At 39.8% G+C, this 26,068-nt stretch overlaps 1 protein-coding gene across 6 annotated transcripts in view; it reads right to left on the reverse strand.

Moving 5' to 3' along the window:
* The window catches only part of myt1la (myelin transcription factor 1-like, a), a 58,816-nt gene extending 41,930 nt beyond the window's left edge, over positions 1-16,886 (reverse strand). For 5 of the 6 annotated variants that reach the window (XM_079888288.1, XM_079888290.1, XM_079888287.1 and 2 more), the window contains exons 1-3: positions 16,652-16,886; positions 16,444-16,525; positions 291-410 (exon numbers count right to left, since the gene is read on the reverse strand). The gene's annotated coding sequence lies outside the window, so the exon portion shown is untranslated. The remainder of the gene's footprint in view (positions 1-290; positions 411-16,443; positions 16,526-16,651) is intronic. The other variant, XM_079888286.1, reaches the window with a different exon arrangement.
* Between the last annotated feature and the right edge of the window lie 9,182 nt (positions 16,887-26,068).

The raw sequence follows: 26,068 nt of genomic DNA on the forward strand, positions 1-26,068 counted from the left end.
AAAAAAAAAAGCAGAACAAAGACAACAAAAGATGATTCAATATACACCACCATTCAAAAGTTGATGGTCGATAAGATTTTTCAATGTTAAAATAAAAATGATATTGTGAGACATTGTTACAATTTAGCATAATTGTTTTCTATTTTAATTGTATCATTCTATTTTAAAACGTAATTTATTCCTGTGATGGCAAAAAAAGAAAAGAAAATCGTACTGATACCAGACTTTTGAACAGTAGTGTAACAATTCAACTTTACTGCCAAGAACAAACGAAATGCAAAGCACATTACCTGAGATTTACTGGTTGATGGTGGGACAGATGTGTTTTCTGAGGAGCGCCTCCTGTGTGGTGTGATTAGGCAGAATTGTCCGCTGTGTGTCCCTCAAAGCTGTTCCTCAAAACTCATTTTCTGTTAAAGGAAAAGAATCATTTATCAGGAACTGCAGTTGTATTAGCCTAAATCTGCAGACTGAAATGAGGTACACTTATAAGGAAAGACATACATAATATAATATAATATAATATAATATAATATAATATAATATAATATAATATAATATAATATAATATAATATAATATAATATAAACAACAACTTTTCTTTCAGAAAACCATACGCTTTCAGACAAACACACACACTAACATATTGAGTTCTCTAGTCCTCTATCTGTCAACAAGCTAACACTTCTATCTCATGCTCCTTGCAAATCCTGTTAATGTGTGGTGTTGGTGCATTTGGTGTGTGTGTGTGTGTGTGTATGTGAGAGAGAGAGAGAGAGAGAGAGAGAGAGAGAGAGAGAGAGAGAGAGAGAGAGAGAGAGAGCGAGAGAGAGAGAGAGAGAGAGAGAGAGAGAGAGAGAGAGAGAGAGAGAGAGAGAGAGAGAGAGAGAGAGGAACAGACACAGATTTGCATGTGCATGGAAGAATTTGTCAGCGCCAAGGCCAGTGACACAAAGAGTGCTCTCCAAATGCTAGAGATGTCTATTGAAAACCTTTCAATGTCAGAAATACAAACTTGAACGAATTTCCTTAGAAAGACGGATCTTTGTACGTAACACCTTCTCAGGTCTCCTTCGCACGACAAAATATGCGCTCACTCTCACACCGCCCCTCTTTCCACTGATAGAACGCAGAATCACTCGTACTGGGGCAATATGGGAAGCTCTCATCTGAACTTCACTTGGTCAAATCAAAGCATATGAGCTCCAGCTGTCCCCCAGCGGCAGCGAACTGGCCCAGCTTGCTTGTAATTGGGGGAAAACACTGTTTAGTATTCATGCCCAACACCCTTCTGTCTCACATAAAGTGAGACATACAGCTTTAAAATCTAATTCTCTCTCTCTTTTGAGAGGAGAAGTATGGGCTCTTTTAGAAGAGTCTGCAGTCTCAGAGCTCTGCACGACACGTCCTATCCGAAAGCAACGTTTCCCCATGCGAATCCTGCATACCTGCGGGCTGCGTTGCACACATTATAGCCTCAGGTTTATATAAGATTGCCAAGGTTTTGATTTTTAAGGAATACTTCACCCAAAGATTCTGACATCATTTACTAACCCCTCAGGTTGTGACATTTTTTTTCTTCTGAGGTACATTAACGGAGCTGCTATTTACTTCATTTACTTAGCTATCTGCCCTAGCTTGGGATAAGTAGTTATGCCTGGAAAAACATTCTGTTTCTTAATTCTAAGAAGGCAAGGAACTGATCTCATGGAACTGGCCTAGCCAGGCTACCTCGAAAGAACAAACTCGGAAGAAAACGAGGACACAGAACGCATCTTTGTGAGAATTAAGATGTGCTGTAATCTTGTTGCTCAAATGACAGCACCACCCAACAGAGTTAAGAGTTCTCAGAAGGAATCTCTTGTGTGCGGCATTGGCGGTTGATGATGACTTAGTACGAGAACACAAGGACGCAAGATCAATTAAGAACGCATATTGAGAAACGCCTTCTTTTTTGAGTCAGATCTTTTTCAATGAATTATTTAATGCGTTTCACAAAACCAGTCTAAATGTTCACGAATTAGACTGATTCGGTTTGTGAGTTCAGCTCATTGACTGGTCACAGCATTAAAAGCTCACTGAAGAGGAAAATTGGCAATAAATTACAACTTAAATAGCCAGGGGGGGTGGGGGGGGGGGCACAATAGCTTTGTTCACACAAATCTATTATATATAGCTTGGAACATAGCAAGCCTAGACGTATGGACCATGTCCAAAAGTGATACTTTTATAGTACTTTCGCATCTATCTGAAGCATCTTATTTCATGGAAAAGAGTGACTAGTATAATTCTTTAATTTTGTCTTTTATTTTCCACAGAATAAAGAGAGGCATACTGATTTGTAATGACACTTTGGAGGTAATGAAAGATCTAAGGATTTTCAATAGCAACCTTTGTATTTGTTGCTTCAAAAGAGTGACCACACATCTGTGTTGTGTTTTATTTCGTTTTTTTGTATTTCATTTATAATCATCATAATCATATAATTCCATTTAATCATAGAATAATTTGTTCATTTTTCTTATATTATTTATTATTTCTCTTGCTCTTGCAATGTTGTCGTTTAATCTTGATTTTAAATGATTGTGTGGCTTCAAGAGATATTATGTTTTTACCGTCACAGGTCGATGCTGTGAAGCAATAATTAATACAGTTTTGGGTACCAGACAAAAATAGTTTTGTTAACTGGTTTTTGGGTATCAGACAATATTTGCTGTTAACTGCATGGTTTTTGGGTATCAGACAAAATTCCGCTGACAGTATTGGATATTCTGCATTTTAAGTGGGGGAAAAATACTTTAATAAATTATCAGGATATCAAAATAAGTTTTACAGACTACAGTCACTGTGTATCAAGATGGTGTTCAAATGATCCAGCTAAAGAATTTTCACTATTTTAGCATCAGTTCAAAATCTTCAAAAAAACCAAAAAAAACCCCACTCTTGCCCAGGCATTCGCCTGGCAGTGCTGTTGTCACATCCCATTCATCTAAAAACTGCTCCAGATGCACAGCACCACTGTGAGCCTCTCTGCCCCCACGAGAGTGTGTGCATGTGTGTTTGTGTGAGTGTGCATCACGCTCAGTCATCAGGAACAGAGTGACCCAGTCAGAGAGACATGACCCTACAACCCTCAAGGCTCGGCATGCAATCTCTCCAGCTAATTTCCCCTCAACCCTGCCTAACATCACCCCACCGGACAGTCCAAAAAAAACATGGCACGTAGAAATCCAAAATCATATTTACTGTTGATTCAAGACACATGTTTGTCCATGTTACGTTAGTGTGCTTGTGTCAGTGACCCTGAGATTGGTCTGGATTTATGTGGTGTGACCGGTCAGATTTGCTTGGCTGGTGGTTGCTTGGCCCCAATTCAGATGGCATCATGTCTACAAGAGCCCTGAAACAATCACGTCATGAGACATTATTCATTTAATATACTCTCTGGTTAAAAAGATGTCAGCTATGTCCGGTATGGAATACTTGCTTACTACACACTGAACACGGCACAGTATATAGTCTATACTTTCCATTATTATTATTATTATAAATAGTATGCAAAACTGTAAACATTATTCTACTTTAAACATTTTAAACAGTAATATACTCCATTGTTGTCACATGACCTGGTGTCCAGTTATCAGCTCTTAAACAAAAACATTTTGAATTGTAAAATACATTTTTTATGTAAAAATGATTTACATTTGTCAGCCTGATCAAATAACGAGTAAAGAAAAGATATTAAAACTGTGACCTACACTAAGGTTCAAAAGGTCTGAAAAAATATATTTAATGTCTTTAAAAGATGCATTTATTTCAATACAGTAAAAACAGCAATATTATGAAATATTATTACAATTTAAAATAATTGTAATCTATTTTAATCATTTAAAATATAATGTATTCCTGTGATGGCATAGCTGAATTTTTAGCAGCATGTCACATGATCCTTCAGTAATCACCCTATTATGCTGATTTGGTGCTCAAGAAGCATTTCTTGTTATTATCAATGTTGAAAACAGTTGTACTGCTTAATATTTTTGTGGAAACTGATTTTTTCTCTGGATTTTTCGATGAACAGAATGTGAAATAAACAACAACATTTGTTTGAAATCTTCTATCACTTTTGATCAATTTACTGCATCCTTGCTGAATAAAACTATTAATTTATTTAAAAAAATAACCTCAAACTTTTGAATGGTAGTGTATATTTCTTCCCGTTCCTCTATCACAATGGCATTGCATTGCATGATACTGTATTTCAAACAGTATGTACTGTATACAACACATTTTGGCAAATCTAGTAGTACTGCAGCAATAGTGAGAGTAGCATGGTAGTAGTGCACCCTACCGTCCACTGGGTAATAAAGTCCGGTGTTGGAAAATGTTTGGCCACCCAATACTTCAAATAGCTTTAAAGAGTCTAGACTTCTGCTCTACCTTATCAGTCGGTGTGACTCACTCGGTGTGAATGCGACGGTAATGCAAATTTGAGCGTGTATGTGTGTGCACATGTAATGCAGATGCCTGCAAAGAGTCTAGCCAGAATCCCAATCTCCACACAGTAGAGAGTGTGGGCTGCTCACATTTTCCAGCCCTCATTTAGAATCAGAGCACATGCACAGTAGAGCTCTTCATTCTTAGCAACATGACTAGCCATGAAGCCATAGGTTACAAGCAGAATGCGAGCGAGAAAACTAGATCAGCCTGAAATTACAATTACATCAGAGGCCTGCAGTTGCAGGTATTTTGAAAAGAAAGCTCCCTTTCCTTCAAAACATATGCTGGCACATCTCTTGTTTTGAGATGGTACCAGAGCTCTGAGGATATTTATCGTAAGTTTCCTAATTTAAGTACTAATGGAAATGGTCTCGATTTGCCAGATGCAGTTAATCTACAAATGGCCCTTGCATGGAGGGCTCTCAGAGCTTGGAGTCTGACTCAAGCAAATACAGCGCATGGCATGGATGCAATCCACGAAGGCACTCTGCGCTAAACAATGAAACAAACCCATCTTCCACCCTGATGCACTCTAACGCATCCTCATCAAAGGTAAGGTTGGAGAACAATGCCTCCCTCTCCATCTCATTTTTCTCTCTCTCTCTCTCTCTCTCGCTCTTTACCTCTCTGACTCCTGACTCTCTCTCTCTCTCTCTCCTGAGGCCTCATTCTATTCCATCAGGCAGAGAAGAGCTTTAATTGCCCCTGCCATTCTCGAGGCTTGCTTATGGAGAGAGAAACCCGTGCCATCAGGTCTTAATGATGCCTGGCAACCGCGTGGGATCCAACCAACACGTCGTCAATAGCAACGGAGGCACCAGAAGTCCTCTCTCCCAGCGACGGGAAAGGCGAAGGCTTCCTGAGATTTCATGTCCTCAGAGAGAGAGAGGAGCAGTTCAGCGGAAAATAGCTTTTGGCCCCTCATTCGACAACCTAAGTTGGTGCCAGGCCCGGAGGAGACGTGGGCACCCAAACTGCCAGAAACGTCTGACAGGAAGAAATCGCATGTTACCCATCAAATTATACCAGCAATGACTAGCTGAGAGCTAATGGTTGCATTCAAATGTGATCACCTTTTTTCCCCAGTAACTCTTATTCCTGGATTTGTGGAATCCTAATTTCACTTTCACAATTTTCCTATTCAGTAATACACAAAAAAGCCAAAAAAAAAATACTGTTGCCTAACCATTAACAAAAACATAAAAGCAAACTGTAAAAGTGAGCGATTAACTTGAAGTCCCCCTGTAGTCAATAATTTTTCCAATTATAAAATAATCACCAAAATGAAAAAAAAATATTCATGCCTTAAAATAGCTTGAATGTAACTCTACACCCATTCCTCATTTAATAAACACGGTTCTATGAATATGCAAATTTCCCCGCCTCCACACACACACTTGTTGACAATCACAGGTTGACGTGATTGGTTACCAGGTAGATTGTGACGTCAGAAACACCAGCGATTTCAAACCGTCTTTGGTTCACTGCAGTTTTAAAGAGAAAATACTCAACAATGGTATTGACTTGCACATGGTTTGTCTTAAAGCATATTAAAAACACCACATAGACATATAAACAACAATAAAAGCTTGATTTTCATCACAGGGGGGCTTTAAAAAGCTCTATTATACATAAACTTTGCAAAAATGATTCATTGACATTCACAACCGACTTTAAAGCCATGAACTTCTGTTGTCACAACGCAGCAACTCCAGTATCATCTCAAATTCTGAGTTTCACCACTCGTAAAACACAACTTCCCTTAGTCAAGTGCTGATAACTCATAAATCTGAAATTTCCGACTCACTTAAATGCCAAGTTGAAAGCCGTTGAGGCAACAGTGAGATTTTGTTTTTTTAAATAATTTATTCAATACTAAAAAGGCCGTTCACATCAAGACCGAGATCTATAAAGATAACTACAGTATAACGATCTATATTAGCGTCTACACCAACGCACAAAAATGTTCTGTTTATTAAATGCATGCGCAGCAGTTTTGTCATCTGTTGCTTTAAAAGCTCTTTAAAGCAGATTGGATTCTGATTGGCTGTCAATGTTTTTATCATCCATCAGTTGGAAAAAATCGATTTGAAAGTGATTCCAATGATATTGTTTTGTATGATGATATTGATATACCAATGATATTGATATTGTATTGAGGTGTTATAGTTGTGGTGTGGACTCTTTTAAGTACAGAATGATTTTTTTTAACCATATCTCTATCGTTATCGTTCTTGTTGTGAACAGGTTTTAATTCCAGAATTAGTGGAATAATTTCTGTCGCTTTTATTTATGTCCTATTTAATGATTATATCACAACAAAAAAGGCAACTCAGAACAAAACAACAGAAAAATCCAACTAAGTACACCAAGCAATTTCCCAAAGAAAAACACACAAAACATCTATTATATACAGCACAAATGCCATCCCATGACACATAATGGAGGTGAAAATGTCATAATGAACTTGTTCTCAATGCGGGGCACCTTGCAGCTTGATCTGGCCACTTTCACACCATACCTGTTAATTACATCTCCTCCTCTACACTACAGTATCCTGCTGGCCTCACCCTTGCAGCTGCAGAGCCGATGTGCTCTTGTGTGCATTTGGGATAGCACAAAGCTCGGCCAGTTCTTACACATAGACGTGCATTTCACACACTAACACGCGTAGTCGTGCAAGAGAGCCTGGAACCTCATATGTGTTAACAATTCCAAAGATCGTCAAAGAGGTTGTTTAGATTTGTGAAGGTAAAAGTGCCATTCGATTGTTAAAGCAATTCAAGGCAAAAGCTGCTTACGAAGGCTGCATTTTAAGATGTCCTAGGATATGTTCCAAAAAGTAGACATTTTACAGAAGCAATCCAAAAATGCATTGCGACAAGCTCATGCAGCGTTCAAGTCAAGTGGGAAATGAGTTACTTTCTAAAAGCAAAGACTTCTGAATCTCGTGACGTATTAAATACTGAGTGTGTATAAGCACCATTTGTTGTTTGCTTCATGGGATCTGATAGAGTGTTTGTACCCGAAAACTGTGATGTTTGACGTCCGTGTCAATTACGGCATAAGAAAAATGTTATCACGATAAAATGAAATTGTGAACGTTGACTGTACAATTTAGTTTGTAGGCATTTTATGTACTGTTGATGAAGAAGAATAGCAAATACAATTTTTTCATATGGTTTATGAGGAGACTTGACCGACCAAACTAAATTCCCCATCATTTTCAAGAATAACTCCATTTACTTCAACAAAAAGCACCTGAACGCACACCATGTCATAAGTGCAATTTCTGAAGTGAGCATAGGAATTTCCCTATATTAGGAGTATTACAGCATGCATAGGCTATAAGCTCTGTCGTACATAAACTTTGCAAAATCGTTCATTACCATTCACAACTGACTTGTTTGAAGCCATGAAGCCAATTTCATATTGACACGCAACTCTGCAACAATTCTGAGTTTCCCAATACGACTTCCCTTGGTAATTCAAAAGTAGGAAACTCATAAATACTGTACTTCCAACTCTAGAAATGTATTAGAAATATAATGAATTAATTCATGATAACATGATAATGTGACATAATGAAAGAGTCACTTTTGCCTCAAATTCATGTGTGCGGTGTAGGCTATATTTATTATTATTATGAGTATTGTGCTGTTCCTTTGGTGTCACATGAATTGAAATCAATTGTGAGTTGAGTCTCTTGTGCGCTTTGCGTGTAGAGCGTCATCTATATGTGGTGCATACCGTTTCTTCCTACATAGCATTTCAAATCATTCACTTACAGACTTACAGTTAGGACGCCTCTCCAGGCAGTAGGCAGCGAGTCGGCTTGCTAGGTTTTGGAACAGAGCTTGAGCTTTTATCTGCTTAAAACCAACCGAACCACACGAGAGCCTGACATCTATAACCAAACCCATACGGCTGTCCAAAGCGCTCTTTGTCAACTAATGAGTCATTGCAGGCTCGGTTCAGCGCACATCTGTCCAAAAGCGTATGAGTGCTAATTCTCCCCATCTTTATGAGCTCGGTGCAGCGCTGGAATGTGATTAGTTATATGTTGCATTGGGCTCTGTCTCCAGCTTTGTCACCAGCGAATTCTAATCAGTGAGGCAAATCAGCGCGGATTGAGCAGAGATGGAGAGGAAATATGATTTTAATCAGCATGCAGCGCTCGTGCTCATGTCTGTCTCATTCACAACGCATTCAGAGACGGAGAAACCATGGAGCAATCAGCCAGACCTCCGCTGCGTCCTATCGAGAAGGACGTGCTTTAATTACCACCAGCCAAGACTCCCTCTCTCTCTCTCTCTCTTTCCTTCTCACTCTCTGTTTCTCCCGCTCTCTCTCGCTTCCCTAAAATGAATAATTGCAATAATGAGCCATTTTCATCTAGCTCTCCTTCACCAAAGGATGACAAAAATTACTCATCTTGTTAAAAACCCATATCCACCACAATGTGTATGTGGGATAAGGGAATCTGATGTTGTTCAGTGTGCTTAGAGCTGTACTCAGGCTGTGTACTGTGGGCACATTTGGTCTTAATGAATAATTAGCAGTGTGTTTTAGCTGAGTCACTGTGCTGGAGGGCCTGCACTGGACTCTAATGGAGGTGTTGCCTCACGTCTTCCATCACAGGACTGTCCCCAGTGAACCAATTGCATAGCAGCCTGTGTGAGGCACGGCGGAGTGTGTGCGTGAGCGCGCGTGTTAAAAATAACAGCTCTCCCACTTCATGACTCATTCTATGAGCTCTCTGTCCGACACTCCCAAACAGTGTCTGGAAAGAAACCCTAGAGCCAACTCCTTAATTTACTGACTGGTCATTCCTTAGCACCTATGTGTGTGTGTGTGCTGCTATACATTTTATATAAATATCCCCATAGCTACTTGGTACAGGCAAGATGTGATGCTCTACTGAAGCATCATGCCAGCCCTGTTATACAGTATGATGTTGTTATGTAACTTTTCACCGGGCTGGTCGACAATGACAACCGAAGGTGAGAACGACAGATGGAACACAGATGCCACCAGTGCGCACATGATTTAGTCAGACTAGAGACCGGACTTACTGTGACAGACTAGAAAAACAGCTAAAATCCATAATTGTAGGTTGGGGACATTTTTTTTTTTAGGGTGGGGACTTGGTTCTATCCATTGATTGTTGATTGGATGAGGAAGATGTGAATGCAAGCTCTGGCAGAGTGCAGACTAAACGTTTGGAGAAGTCTGTCGAGTTATGACGTTTTGGCTAAAAATTACAAGGTGCATGGATGAATTTACCATAAGATCAATAGCATGCATTTAAAAAATATAGAAGATAGATATTTTCATTTCCTGTCAACTTTAATTACCACACTGGCAAATTGTTTTAAGCATAAATTTGACAAAACAAGTGAGGTTTATTGAAACGGATTTTCAAATAGAGAAAGAAAAATAAACTAAACATCTTAATATCCTATGCAATTTTGTTTCTAAAGTAATTTGATCTTGTTTAAAGGATGTTTAGATGCTTTTCTTGGAAAACAAGACAAAAATACTGATTGATTGATTAATCACAATGATTTTTTGCAGTGCACAATAGGAAGCGTGACTGATTATATAAACATTAAAAAGCAATTAAGACAGCACTTCCACACACACACACACACACACACACACACACACACACAAAACATCCTTCTGGCATCTTCTAAGAATTCGAGAGCCATATCTTCTTCCTATGCCAAGGCAGCAGAACCTGTTCACCTCTTTAAAATGCTTTGTATTCTGTTAACACACTCCTGCAACAACAACCCCAGCAACCCGTGTCCATGTCTGCAGACACAAAATACTCATGCCCATTTGAGCTCTCTAATGTACTCCATCCTACTTTCTTTTTAGAACAACACAAAGTAAAGAGTGAGCAGAAACCAGATGATCTCTTAAGAGCTGAACTCGTGTAATCACCCCAGATTAGTTATTAAGGAAAATGCCCCCGCTGTACAAACACACATACAAAAGGAATCCTTTTCACATTCAAAAAGAAAGATGATGAGGCCCCTCCATTTACTCCCCCCTCCCTTCCACGGGTCTGCAAATGCAACAGGAAATAGGCCTCCATATGTGGCCCCAGCTCATGTTGTGAGATGCTCTCACCGATTGGAGTGAATCATCGCCATTATCGGATAGCCGTGTGTATGCGTTGCGCTTTCAACACAGACTCGATAGCTTTCCTGAGTCACTGTGCATATATGGGAAAATCAGGTCAGTACTGATTTGGAGAGTGTATGCGGTCTATGGGGAACGGGGGGGTCTATGGGAGTCTATGGGGAGTTTATATACCAATGCTCGTTTTCAAAGGCTGCAACCAACTTTACAATGTCCCGATGATCAGATTCCCGATGATCAGACTCGTGGATATGGCTGGAGAACGATTGACTCTGTATTTGTGAGAGCAAAGGTAAATCCCAGTTTGTCTACTTGTGCTCTATTTCAGGGGTTTTCAAAGTCTGGGGCACGTCAGGGGAGGCACAGCACGAATGAGTAGGGCTCTACATCCTGGCGACAAGTGTCAATTGATGGCTGTATGTAAATGTGTCCACACAGCGCAGGACTGCTTAAAGTTACTGACACACTAGATTTATAAAGAAAGAAAATAAAAAGCAGAAGTACTTTGTGTCCAAAGGGAGGCCTACTGTCTTTGACTTTGAAAACACTGACAATTACAAGATTTTACATTTCAACTGCCCAAATTATGCACTTTGCAAGTTTATCTAAAAAAAAGGAACATTGGACACTTGCACAACTTTACTTCCGAAGTGAAGCTATCTTGCTCTGATGCCAGATGTCATTTGGGACACAACTCAGATCTTTAACTTCTTCGGTCACACTTTATTTCGATAGTCCACTTTAGACATTTTACTAACTACTGTTAAGTAACTTTGCAACAAAATTAATTCATTCATTTTAATGTAATTTAAACATTAACTAACATGTCAACTAACTCTCATTAATTTGCAACTACATGTCAGCTGACTCTCATTAGTATATTAGTAGACTGTTAAGATTAGGGTTAGGGTTAATGTTAGGTAGTAGAATAAGTTGACATGTAGGTACAAAGTTTCTTACAGTCAGAAGAATGTCTGTTTGGGGAACATCAAAATAAAGTGTACTTTATGCATATGTGAGTGCATTAGCAGGTAGTTGCTGAATCGCAGGTGTTTCATATATGAGATGAGGACATGCAGCCAGTGATGAGGCAGAAACCAGCACACCAAGTTCTAGTAGGCTTTGACAATTTAATTTCACTTAGCATTTTATTTATTCGTTATATTGAAGAGAATGTTTTAAAGGATATTGGTTTACTTATGTTCTTTTTGAGCACTTGAGCCTAACTTGAGTATAGATGCTGCAATATAGTGGTGTTCAGTTTTATTTCCATTTTAAAATAAACGTGATTGCTCTCCTCACAAATCAACTGTTTCTTGTTTTTCACTGACATGTCTCTTAGGTGTTGAGGACTAGCGCATCTTTCAGCCTACGTTTAGTATAAGTAAAATACTTAAGCACTGTTAAAATCAGATACTCTAAGACTTTTACTAAAGTTGTATCGGAATTGGTGACTTGTAACTTGTAATGGGAATATTTTCGCTGTAAGGTATCTGTACTTTCACTCTCAGGTATGGCTTTCAGGTACTCTTTACACTTCTGCTCTAAAGACTGCCAGTTGAAATACCGTTGCAAAGTTACTTATAGTAAGTAGTGGACTAAACCTGCAAAATTGGACTATCAAAATAAAGTGTTACCCTTCCCATGTCATTCAACTTGTCCATGTTGCCATTAAAGTACTGTAATTTGGCTGCTTCTAGCATGTGACTGAAGAATTTAGGTAAAATACCATTAGATGGACGCAGGGTCTTTGACGATAGTATTTTTCACCTTAAAAAAGGTTTATAAGCCTATAAGCCTTTAGAATCCTTGATACTGATTAGATATTTCCTAATATTCCCCATTGTCCATGTTTCCCTTGAACAGAACAATTATCCATTAAAGAAATTAAATTTTGAAGCTATATTGTTATTTAAAACTGGCATGGTCCTAATTTAGCCTGAAACACTGTTGGGCTGCAGATGTTTACAAGGGGTAAGAGGTAAAGTCTGGGTTTGTTTACACTGCATGCCTGCTGATCCTGAATGTTTTATTCACGCTCACACAAATCTCTCATTCCGTCTTTCATTGTCTCACTCTTTCTTTCTCTCTTTCTTTCTTTCTCTCTTTCTTTCTTTCTTTTCCCTCCCTCTACCTCCCTCTCTCTCTCCCTCTACTCAACTAGGTCACAGTAGCATCTAATATAGATCAGGGCTTCCCATGAAAAAGGCAATAGAATAATCTAAAAGAGTGTTATAGCCTTCATATACAATAACATGTTTGTATGTGATAAAATCTTAGATTCATGGCTTTCCGAAGAACCAAGAACCCTCTAGTCTACACCATGACCCATATATAAATAAAAAGCCACCTTTATTCATAATGCAACTGTTGATTCAGTGCTTGGTCTTTTTTCGTTACCGAATTCTCCTTTGCATTGTTCACAGAGATAATTTACTAGTGGGAAAGTAAAAAAAAAAATGTAAGATTGGATTTCTCTTCTCAGAATAAAAGATGTTTTTCAATTCATTTTCAAGCATTCAATATAGTGATACTTTGCCATTCACTACTGCAGTCTGTCAAGGATATTTGGTGATGCTAAATCATTCAGAGTGAAAGCAAATTTAAGAGAATCTAATATTTACTTTGAATAAATATGTAAAGGATTTTTTTTTCTAAAATATTGTATTTTTATATTTGATTTTATTTCTTTATAAAAAAAATTATTATAATTGTAATTATATTTATTTAAATTCTTTCACATTTTCATGTATTTTTGTTGTAAAATATCCTTAAGAATTATGTTTGATGTACGAACATCATCATCACAAACTACTGCAGAGTGAATACCTTAGTCATGTAACTCGCCAGCACCAAATTCATTGATTCAGCCAAAAATTCCCATATAAATATTCATAAACTGTTAAAAAAAAAAAAGAAGCAATTGAGATATTGTGGTTCTTCAGTCTTAATGAGCATGGTATGAGCACTGAATGGCCCGCTGGGTGTGTATGTGTGTGTCCATGCTCATCAGCCAATAAAAGTCTGTCTGTCAGCCTGACAACATTCCTGTAGCACCACATGATTCAGCAAAACTTCACCATTAATACCACCAGAGCTACTTCAACTTCCTGTAAACTTTTTGGTACCGCACACACAGTAGATTGAGTGACAGCTTTCAACTTCAACACTAAACCATGAATATATTATTAAATGGCTTGCTTAGCACCATGCACCAAGAAGCCTTGAAGAGTCTCACTCCAGCTTGAAGTAACATCTGCTGGAAACAGGGGGAATTGGACGGGAGTTTGGCAGAGTTTGATAGGTAGGCTGGAATAAGTCAATCTCACTCACTTTGACAGCATAAGCGCTGACTAGCACTGACATAATGCTATAGCATTATGTTATCGCCCTATAAGACTGCAGCATAACAACGAGCCAATATAGCCAATTATGCGAAATAATCTGAAAACTGAGGCATATTTATGCATTTTATCTCAGTTTCATTCTGAACTTCAACTTAATGTTCTCATGTCTGTTTACATTTTAACATCCAAAAAATGTCATGTTTTCTGGTTTTATAACAAGCTGATTTTTGTACATATAAATGCACTCAAATGAATTGTTAGCATTGCGATGGCATTATTATGACTAGAATGTGATTCCCGAATAGACATCTGTGACATTCCAATGAATGTAACAAAAAAGAGTCCATGCGCTACTGTATCACTATAAAAAAAAAATCTGAATAATCTGAAAACACAAACTCAGAAAAAAGGCTACAGACAAATGAGCAAAACATACTAAACATACTACATGAGGTCAGGATTATGTGCATGTATATATAATATACACATAAATGAAATCCATTCAATTTTGTTCTTTCCCAAGCTGCCTTCACCAACGATGCTATTTTTGTCTGAGCCAATGCCACACATCAGACAGAGTGGTTAGTGTTTGTGTGTGTGTGTGTGTGTGTGTATGGGGTGGTTAAGGGGTGGTGGGGGTTGGTTGGCGACTCATTAAACCTGTAAGATTGTGAAATGGGCAAGGTTTCCCTCTGTTTCCCCTCTCCCTCTCTTTTTCTCACTGCCTTTCTCTTCCTCAGCGTATAAATGTCTCACTGAGGAAAGGAAACCCTCTGGGGTCATGGAGATTCTAGCCAGACAAATCACATCTTCTCCTGAGGACTCTTTCTCCACCTCAAACCCAAGCTTACCCTCAGCCTGCTCAGGTTCGGATCCTAAATGCGGCACTTTTCTGACAGGAAACATACAAGTAAGGCCATTTTAAATGGTAATTTCTCTACTGAAGCGTTGCAATAATCTAATGTCATCTCTTGTAGTTAGCCCGTTAGTTCCCCAAACCAAACCAGGAGCTAAAGGAAAAACAAGAATACAAAGAAGTGAAAAAAGAAGCAGAAACGCGTCATTTTGCAAGTGTAACGACACTGTCACCGTCATATCTGCGTTTCTAAGAATGTTGCTATGGTAAGATTAACTTAACTAACAAGCATCGTTAGGTACCTATAAGAGTAATGAGATCATATGCTGGAATCGTGTGAGATCACATACAGTATTCATAAGTGTGACAGCTCTCTCTTGAACTCCTGCTGAGATGTCTCACTGCTGATCCAGGTCCAGAACCTCCCACCTGAACTTCTCCTTAGCTATTATTTGACTAGATTTGACTGTTCTCAGATCAGCTGAAAAGGGCAACCGTCAAAACACCCCCAGTCAACAATATCACCCATCATTGCATAAACATGTGCTCAGATGGTTGTATGAATAATGCACAAAATCTTTCTCTAGAATTATACTCCATCACTGATGCAGATAGGCACTGGCTTCAATCATTGTGTGTGAGATTTGCACACCCGATAATCTATGCAAACATGTCATTAATATCATTAAGAAATCTTACAACCAACTAACAAGAAGAATGATTATTATTAATATAAATTATGCTTTATTATTTTTGTTGGTTGATTTTAAGATTTAATTACATAACTTTATTTTATAAACATTACTTTAATGTAATTATCATATTTAAATAATAATAAAAGTGAATCATTATAAATTACCATAATACTTTTAAATGATTATAGTATTCATAATAATGACTGTAATATAGTTAATTATAAATTATTATAATTTGTTTATACAGATAACAGCTGTGACATCAACAATAGTAATAATAATAATAAAGTTTATCATTATAAATGATTATAATTATTTATAATATAATAATTATTATTATTAGATAATAAAGGAAACATAAAAAATGTGAATTGTCCATGATGGAGGTCCAGTGCATACTAAATCACATCGGCCTGTGCCGTGCCACTGGTTGACATTATATAACACCTCTGTGCAATATACTCACACCTATGGCTGCATTATCAGTGGCTGTTTAATGAGCCCCAGTTGTACAAGCAACTCTTCTCTGCTCTTTGTTCCACAGGTAAATCAACAACAGCCCCATCCAGAAAAGCCCTGCCGCAACTCACATTCAACTTCAAATCACTCAACTTTCAGAGTCACGGTCGTTCTCCTGAGGTGAAGATGGTTAAGACAGACGTTTCATTTCGCCCCGAAACATGCACGATTAGCCCAAAAAGATGAGTGTTCAAAATCACGATTTGCTTAAAAGTATTACATAAGATTCAACTGTCAGACTAAGGTAAAAAAAAATCAATTTTATGGTCGCTAATTATTGAGTGTCATGCGTATATGTAGTTGGGAACAACCATTAGTCGGTCAGATAGCCATAGCATTGCAGTTTGAAAGGCAAAGAGGTAGCGGAGCTTACTTTGTCAGACAGCTACTCTGCAGCTCTGTGTGTTGGAATGCAAAAGTGATGTCTTCATGAACGCGTTAGAACGTCTTCCTCTCTTAAAAACACACGCACACAGACAAACATGCACACTCCTTGTTCATAAACGAACATAGATTATGAGGCCACGACATGCCAGCATGGCTAAACAAGTAGAACAAGAAGTAAACAAAGTGAAACCTACTGAAATGGCGACACTGTCTTTCTCTCTCCCTCCCTCTGTCTCCTCACAAACCGTAGGTCTGAAAGTCTGCACCCGTCTTTCTCTGTTTCTCTTTAAAATGCTTTTTCTGTCCCTCAAAGCACACTCTTTCACTTCTCTCGTCTGTTCTCCTGAGCTTTCTTTGTCTGAGCTCGGTATTCCGCCAGCACTTAGAGAGATGGAGGGAGAGAGAGTGGAGGAGCAGGGAACTGCAGCCGCTCTGGAGAGGCAGTAGAAAGAGCGGGAGAGAGAGAGAGAGAGGAAGGGAGGGAGGGAGAGACACAGACAGACAGGGAGGAGGGGAGTGAGAGAGTTGGAGCGTAGGGAGGGAGCTGTGAGCAGAATGTGTGAGGTGGTAGAGAGAGAAGCGTGTGAGCCAGTCTCCAGAAGCGACGCGACACTGCAGCAGCAGCGAGTGTGGAGCATGCAGAGCCAGACTTACCCACCTCATCTGACCGACAGACGCACAGCACAGACCCCCGGCTTTGGAGACGCAAAGGCTGCCAGGCTAAAAAGCTAAAAAGAAATAGGAAATGCATTGCGAAATAAACAAACCCAGTCTGCCCGAAGCCAGAGAACAAAGGGCAGGCTGGAAATGTATAACCTTAATCAGTCTCTCCCATATTAATTCAGCTGTAGACAGTCTGTTTCTAGTCACTCTCTGCTCTGCTCTCCCCACAGACTACAGAGTCTACAAAGCCATATGAGTGCGCTAGCGTGTGCAGTTGTGTGGGAGTCTGTATTTGATATAGAATATGAATTATGTGCCAGTAAAATGTGCCTCATTGAAAATTAAGCAAACACCGTGGTATACAACGGCCACGTCTGTGTTAAATCCCTGCTGACAATGGCTTCATTTACAAACTCTTTCAATAAAATCTCAACTGATTTAGTTAGGTTCTATTTTTAATCAAAAAGCAAGATGCAAAAGGATGAGCATAAAAAATTCCAGTGCTTTTCGAAATGTTGAACCCATCCGACACGATTTGAAAAGCGTTTTAGGACGACTACCTTTTTTTGCATAATCTGGAGATCCCCAAGCGCTGAAACACAAACAGACAGCTCTTGGTGCTGAAACAAGGGGGAACACTGGACAGCTCCCGGTGCTGAAATAACAAACATATTGGACAGCTCTTGGTCCTGAAACAAATCAGTCCAGTCTTTTCTCTACCCATGCAAGTAAACCCCAGAAAAACAAGGCAGCCTAGTTGCCTCTCAACGGCGTGACACATATAATGGCAGCTGTCTTGGAAATGCCTCCCTAATCACGTTAATAGGTTTAATCAGTGAATTAGCAGCAGGAAAATGTCAGAGTGGCCAACAGAAAATGGAGAAGCTAATTAATGGAAAGGGAGAGTGTCTAAAATGCCGGTGCTGGGGACAGGCGTTAAGGGTGCTGTTCCTCATGGGCATTGCTCTTGTGGGGCCGCAGTGAAACGCAACCCTGTGGCAATTACGCACACGAGAGCAGACTCCCATTAGACGAAATGCATATGTACTTGGCTGATATCCCAGAACCCATGTCTCTCGCATTCAGTATTCACAAGCAAGGCTAACCATTGTGACTATGAATGCATGACGCCGGCTTTCTCTAAAGCGAGGAACATGCGACACGCGTCGTTCAATGTGCACGTGCCATAGTGGGTTTCTTAGAATGGCCTACGCCTTGTCTGCCTGGAAAAACAGACCGATCGATAGACTCCGAACGCAGTCGTGAGCGTACACACAAACTCGCACACACACACGCGCACGTTCAAATCACACCAATAACGAGGCTCTCGTAGCCGCAGTGCTCGGAGGAGCCTGTCTGGACCCACCGATCCAACAGATCTCGACGTTCTGCAAGAGATGGTGTGGGATCAGAAATCAGATTCTTAATCCTAAACCCGAGAAAATGAAAAACACTGCTCTAGGACCAGCAGAAACAGGCTTTGTGGTGGGAAGTGAGGAGACAGGCGGAAAGAGGCAGGGGGAACGAGAGCAGCCTCTGCCATGGAGAGCAAGGGATTTGGGGGTGTGGGGTGGGGGGGGGTGGAGGGGTGGGTGGGGAGAGGAAAGAGCGGTAATTAAAGGAGAAAGGCAGGGGAGGCTGGGAGGAGAGGAGACTGGAGGAGACATGTACACACACACACACATACACGCTAAGGGAAAGAGCTGAGGCAGCGAGGGAGAGGAGCGGAGGGGTGCAGACATGTCTTCCCTAGTGAAAGAGACAAATGCATTGTGATAGGCTGGGAAGCCTCATAGGAGCTGATTTATTTCCACAGACGCCTCGTAGGGCTGTGACACACTCACACACAGACACACACATTCACATGGGCCTACTCGCAGTGTCACACGCATAAAAATACATATATGAAGTATGGAAAGCAACACTTATATATTAGCAGAGGCATGTTAAGAAATGATATATTTCAAAGATGTAGATCCGTTTTCAGTCACGATTCTTTCTCTTTCCTCTCGTCTTCTCCATCATTAATCTCTCTGTAGGTCTTTGCCTCGCTTTCTCTCTCCCTCTCTTTTTTCGCTGCCAAAATTTGCTGTTGCAGAAGCGACAGAACGCGACCTTCCGTTCAGGCTGCGCCAAACGAGGAGCGCTCATCAGCCATGCAAATGAGTGTGCATTCATTAGCGCTGACAGATGGCCTGCTGGAGAGATGATGATGGAGGAGAGAGGAGGGAGCGTTTCTCACACTCATTTGCTGCAGGGAGGTGGAGAGAAAGGGTAGAGTGTGTCAGAGGTGTGAGGGGTTGGCTGAGGCAGGGTGGTTCAGATCCATTTACCCAACTGCCATCATCAGCTTTGGGTTTGGATGCCATGTGACAGTGACAGGTGCTGGTCTTAGCATTCCATTGTATGTGTGCGTGTTTGGATGTGTGTGCGAGTGTCTTCCTATGTCTGTTTCATCCACCATATTGCGTTTTTCTTATGATTATAGCTTGTGTTGGCTCGGTCCTACTGTGAATGGTATTGGAGAAAGCATATGAAGCTTTGTAAACAGGAAGTGAATGTTAGACGGAACAAATTGTTGTCTTCTATGTGGAAGTATGTAAAGTTTTCTTTTGAGTCTGTGTTGTTCTTTATTTGTGTGCACAGAATACATAAGAAATGCACACCCACACACATATAGATTATATATAAATATACTGTATGTATTTATATACACACACATACAGTTATGTGCATATGTATACATTTGTATGCACAGTGACTGATGTAAATACGGATGGATGGATGATTTCATTTTCATCTATCTATCTATCTATCTATCTATCTATCTATCTATCTATCTATCTATCTATCTATCTATCTATCTATCGATCAACCTCTCTGTAGTCAAATGAACTTCCTCTATATGCAGCGAACGGTGATTCCACATGCACAAACACACACACCCCCACTCATTCCTGCACTATTGCCCTGTTTTTGTGCGATTGAACTCCACACATCAATCAGTGATTTGGTGAAGATTCACAACAAGGGAGTTGGAAAAGACACCACCTCTGTGCGTGAGAGAGAACGTGTTGTGTGTGTATATTTGTGTGTGTGCACATGCCTCTGCTACCTCCCCGATCCAGGCATGTTTGAAGGCTATGGCGGTGTGACCTACTTTAACTGCCTGGCTTGAATAATGTATCTCGCAGAGATGGAGAGAGAGAGAGAGAGAGAGAGAGAGAGAGAGAGAGAGAGAGAGAGAGAGAGAGAGAGAGAGAGAAAGAGAGAGAGAGAGATGAGGGGGCTAAGAGGCGTGAGAGAAAGAGAGTGAAATGAGTGTGAGAAAGAGGGAGAAAAAGAGAGCAAGAGGAGGAGGAAAGCAGAGAAACCCACAGAACGGTTTGTCATTCACACATCTCTGTCGATATGCCTCAGTGTCAACAAACAGTCTCCACCAGCGTGGAGTTAAAAGCAAAGCTGGATAGAGCGAGAAAGAGAGAATGAGGCAGGGAGAGAAAGAAAGGGCGTTAGAGCAGGGTTCAGATATGAGAAGAAAGCCCGGGTCTTTAATAGGGCTGGGAATCTCTAGGCACCTCACGATTCGATTCGATTATGATTCAGAGGGCTGCGATGCGATGCTAGAACGATTATCGATGCATTTTTTTTTTTGTGTGTGTGACTAATTGGTACTTTTAAAGCAAAGTATTTATAATGACCTATAAAGAATTTACTTCCAATATATTTTATTAATAAAACAAATTGAAGTGATTTGGCAAGTCAACTGTAAGGTTAAATTTGCCAGCATATGTCCCAACATTGCAAAGAACCAACAGGAAAAGAAATGTGTGCCTGTACTAGCAGCATACTTGTGGTAAACATTTTGTTGTAGCAAAATCACAAACAGCTTTCATACAAAAATATAGAATTATTTACAAAAATAATGCTTGTGGACGTATGCATATTCTGAAAAATTTGTAACATACAAAGCTGCTCTTATACACAAATAAATAATAAAGAGTCTAAGACGTATGACTTGAAATTGTTGCTGTATACCAAAAACAGGTTATACAAAAAAGTAATCTGCAGAAAGCACAGTCAAAATGTAACTTTTTGTGATTGCACTGATCCGTGCTTCAGAGTTCCGTCAATATTACGTTATTAGAAAGAATTTATTTATTTATTTATTTATTTTTGAAAATCGATTTTTTACATTTTCGAATCGATTCAGAATAGTCCGCATCGCGATGCATCTAAGAATCGAATTCCCCCCCACCCCTAGTCTTTAACAGTCTGCAGTGCAGGGGAGGAGGGGAGGGGGTGCAGACGGCTCGCGAGCATCCACACAAATGCTGCTTTACACAGCACCTCCTTGTCACCTCTGCTAACATGAGTCCCTCTTTAAGTCCCCTGCTGAAAAGACCAGACTAGTATGAATTTTTAGCAGTAGGACAAGCCTTGCTGTTCACTTTGCTGGTGAAACATGTCCGTTCTTTCAGATGAAGATGATTGAGTGAGGCACATATTAATCCTAGCCATCTTGGAACCTTATAAGTGATATTTTTGGAATTTTCTACAAAAAGGCAGCAACTTTGCCCTCCTTACGAATAGCATGGGAGACTTGATGCGCTATTGATCTCAATAGAATCTGCTGTTAGGATGTTGTTGACCCCATTAAGCCTAATATCATGTTTGATACGCATAATACTAAAGCCTCTAAATTATCAACGTGATCAAAACTGTCTTGAAAAACCTGTTGTACACAATCTTCTACAAGCCTTCTGCTCTCTGATTGATAGTTCATACTTTTTTAGCAAGTAAAGGACTTCAGGTCATGGTACACTGTGAAATCTTTAATGACTTTTAAAAACTCAGCGTAAGAGTAACTTTTATATTGCTAGTGATATTTCAAGATAACCACTTACTGGATTGAAGCAACTTAGGTTTACTTAAATATCCATACATAATTTTCAGAGAAATTGTGAAATCAAATATATTTTTCCTCCTCGGGTGTGAGCTCCATATTCTCCTACACTATATATGAGCCATAAAAGCCTGATATAACAAAATATGATACTCAAAAAAGTAAAAAAAAAAAGACAACATAGAGAAAGAAAGCCACTCTTTTATCACTTGTGATAGTTGTACATTCAAGCTGTTTAGCAAGATTTTAAAAAAGGAAAGCGTTTTGCATAAAGCTTGGAGAATATATTTCATTTAACCCTAAGCTCTCGAGCCCCACCCTGTGTCTGTCTGCAATGTGTGAAGAAGGTTTAAGCAGCACCATGGAGTCTCATTCAACAGCCATATGTGCTCAAGAGGTGTAGGTGCACACTGACTAATACATATGGTGGCTAATTGGATAATTGCAGTAATACCACTGACTCAGTCTGTTCTCTGTGTGAGATTCTTGCCCATGGTGTTTAGAGGCGCCTGGCTGCAAGACTAACGTGCTCAAAATGACCCACATCATCAGTCTGAAACCAGGGGTGCTAAAGGGTTCTGTCTGTTTACCTGGTGTATATGATGACGTGTATGATCATAAGATAATGTAAGCAGACTGAAAGCAGTGTTTCAAAATATAAATTTATTTTAAAGGTGTTTTTTTATGTTAATCAAATATTATTTCTTCTTATATTATACACTGTAACATGCATAGACAACTAGAAGTGAGCCATTTGGACTACCTGTTTTTTTCTGCGCACTGGAAGACAGGGCCAGGGCAAAGGCATTTGGAGTGTTTGGGAAACCTGTTTGGAAACAGACAAATATTTGTGTTAAAAAGTTAAAAATTTCTATCTATAAACCAATATAAAAACATATAAGGGTTTCCACAAAAATATTAAAAATGAAACAGTTTTCAACATTGATAATAATCAGAATGTTTCTTGAGTGCCAAATCAGCATATTACAATTAATATTTCTGCAGGATTATGTGACACTGAAGACTGGAAGCTTTGCCATCACAGGAATAAAATTACATTTTAAAATATATTATTAAGTTTGAAAACAGTTATTTTAAATAGTAATATGTCAAAATATTACAGTTATACTGTATTTTTGATCAAATACATGCATCCTCGGTGAGCATAAGAGACTTCTTTCAAAAACATGTAAATGAACAATGTTTACTTGTTCTCCGTGTTACCTGGACAGAGAAATTCACATTTATTTCTCAGCAAATGTCTGCCACTTTTTTGTGAAAACTACAGATTAAACTTCCGCGATTTTGTATCCCTGTCTACAGATGTTCAGATCGACAGAGGACAGAACAGTTAAGAATAGGTTTATTCAATTTTTTTTATTGTAGGCTACTATGTATACTCTTTAAAATGCATATGGTAAAGACTGAAAGCTATGGCAACAGGTTTATTACAACAGCGTTTTGCTTCGGGGGGGTTGGGCGGAACTGACAGAACGGCAGTTTCTTTCAGATTTTCCCCTCCGTTTCGCCTAAAACACTGTTTTTTTGGTCATCCAGCTTGAAATGTTGACTAAAAACAGAGGCTTTTCATATTTTCTGTTGCGGCATTCGCTCCAATTCTTTGCAGCCTTTAGCCACTGCCACTGGAAACCGAAAGTAACTCATTCCCGCTAAACGTTCCCTTTGAATTCTTGCACCCGGGAACAATACAAGTCGACACCTTTTTGACTAAAAGTTTGCCGAGAAGTATTTCCTCCCTAAAGCGAGGCGGTTTTTGACTCTGGTAAACGCATCCAGATTGGTGGGGGTGGTCTTGAACTGGGAACATGCCCAGTGCATTATGGGTGATGAAGGTTTATTGAAAAAGTTTTATTGAAAGCCCATTTTGTCAACGAAGTACTCCTTTAAGCTAAGACAGACATGAATCTTCTGAACCAAAACGCATTATGGTCACTCTTTCGGTGGTAATGCAGCTTTTCATCTGAAAACTCTTGTATGTAAACATCAGTGCAAGGTAAATGTCAGTGGATTTATATTTGTATATTTCCCATCATGGCAGTGACATGGATCACATGGTTCAGCAAAGCACGTCTCCAGTGCTTCTATGCTGTGTGTGTCACTCACTCTTAGAGTATCCACAATGCTCTGGGCCAAGGCATCTCTCAAAGCCTCAGCTGAGGTCACCATCCCCAGCAAAGGTAGACAAGAGGACACGCTTCATCAGACGACCGTAAAACTTCCCTCCCTCCCTAGTCGGTAGTACCGGAGGAGGCTGAAGGGGAAGGTTGTTTTAAAGTGAAGAGGATTTTGGTGCATATGTATTCTACTGTGTGGGAGATGAGAGTATGGCCTTTCCCAGCAGGCTTTAAATACAGACAGAGCCCTCTGTCTCACACCCCCTCTGCACTCGTCTGAAATGGAAAGGCAAGAGGAGAGAGTACAGGCTTGTCCTGACCCACCTGGCTGTGCCAGTTGTGTGTTTGTGTACAATTTTGTTACGTAGGCTATATAAATAGCCTTGTTCCAAAACCTAGCTAGTTGCCTCATTGTCTACTACCGTATGTAGCGACACAAAGATATTTTGAAGAATGTTGGTAACCAAACAGTTTTGGTTCCCATAGGCTTCCATTGTACTTTGTCTACAGGATGCAAGTCGTTGGGAACCAAAACCGCTTTGTTACCAACATTCTTCAAAATATCTTTTTTGTGTGTGTGTGTTAAGCAGAAGAAAGAATATCTTTGGCATAATTACGATGACCTTATGAAAAGACTTCGTGTCAGGAGACCGCCGATGAAGTTTTAAAATGCCGGCTCCGTAGGCGGCTTGCTAGGTTTTGCAGTAAATATTTTTTAAAGAATCATATGGACACAAATACACAAAACCAGCAACACACAGAATACAACAAACACACGTTGTTGTGCCACCACGGCTCCGGTCCTTCATAATACCGGAGATCACAGGGCTGAAGGTCTTGTCAGTCAACCTTCGATCAAAGCAAAGCAGGCTCTCTACACGGCGCACTCTCCCCTGGATCGATTTCCCTCTTTTTCATCTCGGCTGTGTGATGTTCGCTCAAGATAGGGCTGAGGTTTGGGACGGAGCCGCCTGCAGCAAAGCAAGAGCTCGCGTTGGATAACACTGCGCTCTGCTGAGGAAGAATGGAAGAATGTTTAATAAAAGAAACATATTGAGTAATTGCTTTGTCTGTCCTCAAGGGGGCAGTAATGTTAGAATTCCTTTCTGTGAAATAGGAATCAACCGAGTGAAAGAGGCTTGAATATTTATACAGGCATGAACACACACAGGCACACACACCACGATGGATGTGGAGGTTTAGAACAATGGGAACAGAAAGAGAGGATATTTGGGAGAGAGAGAGAGAGAGAGAGACAGAGAGATTGCTGGTTGAGTGAGCTGATAAATGAGAAGCCAGGCTGAATGAGGGATGTGCATGGCTGGCTGGCTGCTACTGCTGCTGTGAGAGACTCAGCCTACACCGGCAGAATGTAAAGCAGCAGCAGGCACACTGGGGTGCAGCGGCTGTCCCAGCCCCCTACAGGCATGAACACAAACACATAGCGCACACACACACACACACACACACACACCATTTTCCCTCATATTATCTCCTTCCTCCTCTCTTTTACTCATTGAAACAGGATTGTAAGAGTAAAATGATCAGAAACAGGGCCAGCTAAATCATTGTGCAAAATGTTGTAGAACTACACAATCGAAAGATGGCAAGCCATTAAGCCATTTTCCCTTTGCAGACTTTTCACATCTCGGACAGTCAGTTGGGCTGAGAGCTGGTATGAGCGCGGTGGCATGTAAACACTGGAAAACTGTTAGAAGGGTTCCTAATGTGTGGATGGAAATACACAAAACACAAACAACAGCACAAAGCTCAGCTAGATCTGTTTTTATGTACACTAGAAAAAATAGTTTTCAAAGTTGTAAATGAAACAAAGATTATTGGAGTATGTTTTAAAAGAAAATACTATTTTAGTCTTTCTACTTCAATTTTGAATCTTTGAAAAGAAA

This window comes from Squalius cephalus, assembly GCF_949319135.1.
Source record: "Squalius cephalus genome assembly, chromosome: 12".
In the NCBI taxonomy this organism is placed as follows: domain Eukaryota; kingdom Metazoa; phylum Chordata; class Actinopteri; order Cypriniformes; family Leuciscidae; genus Squalius; species Squalius cephalus.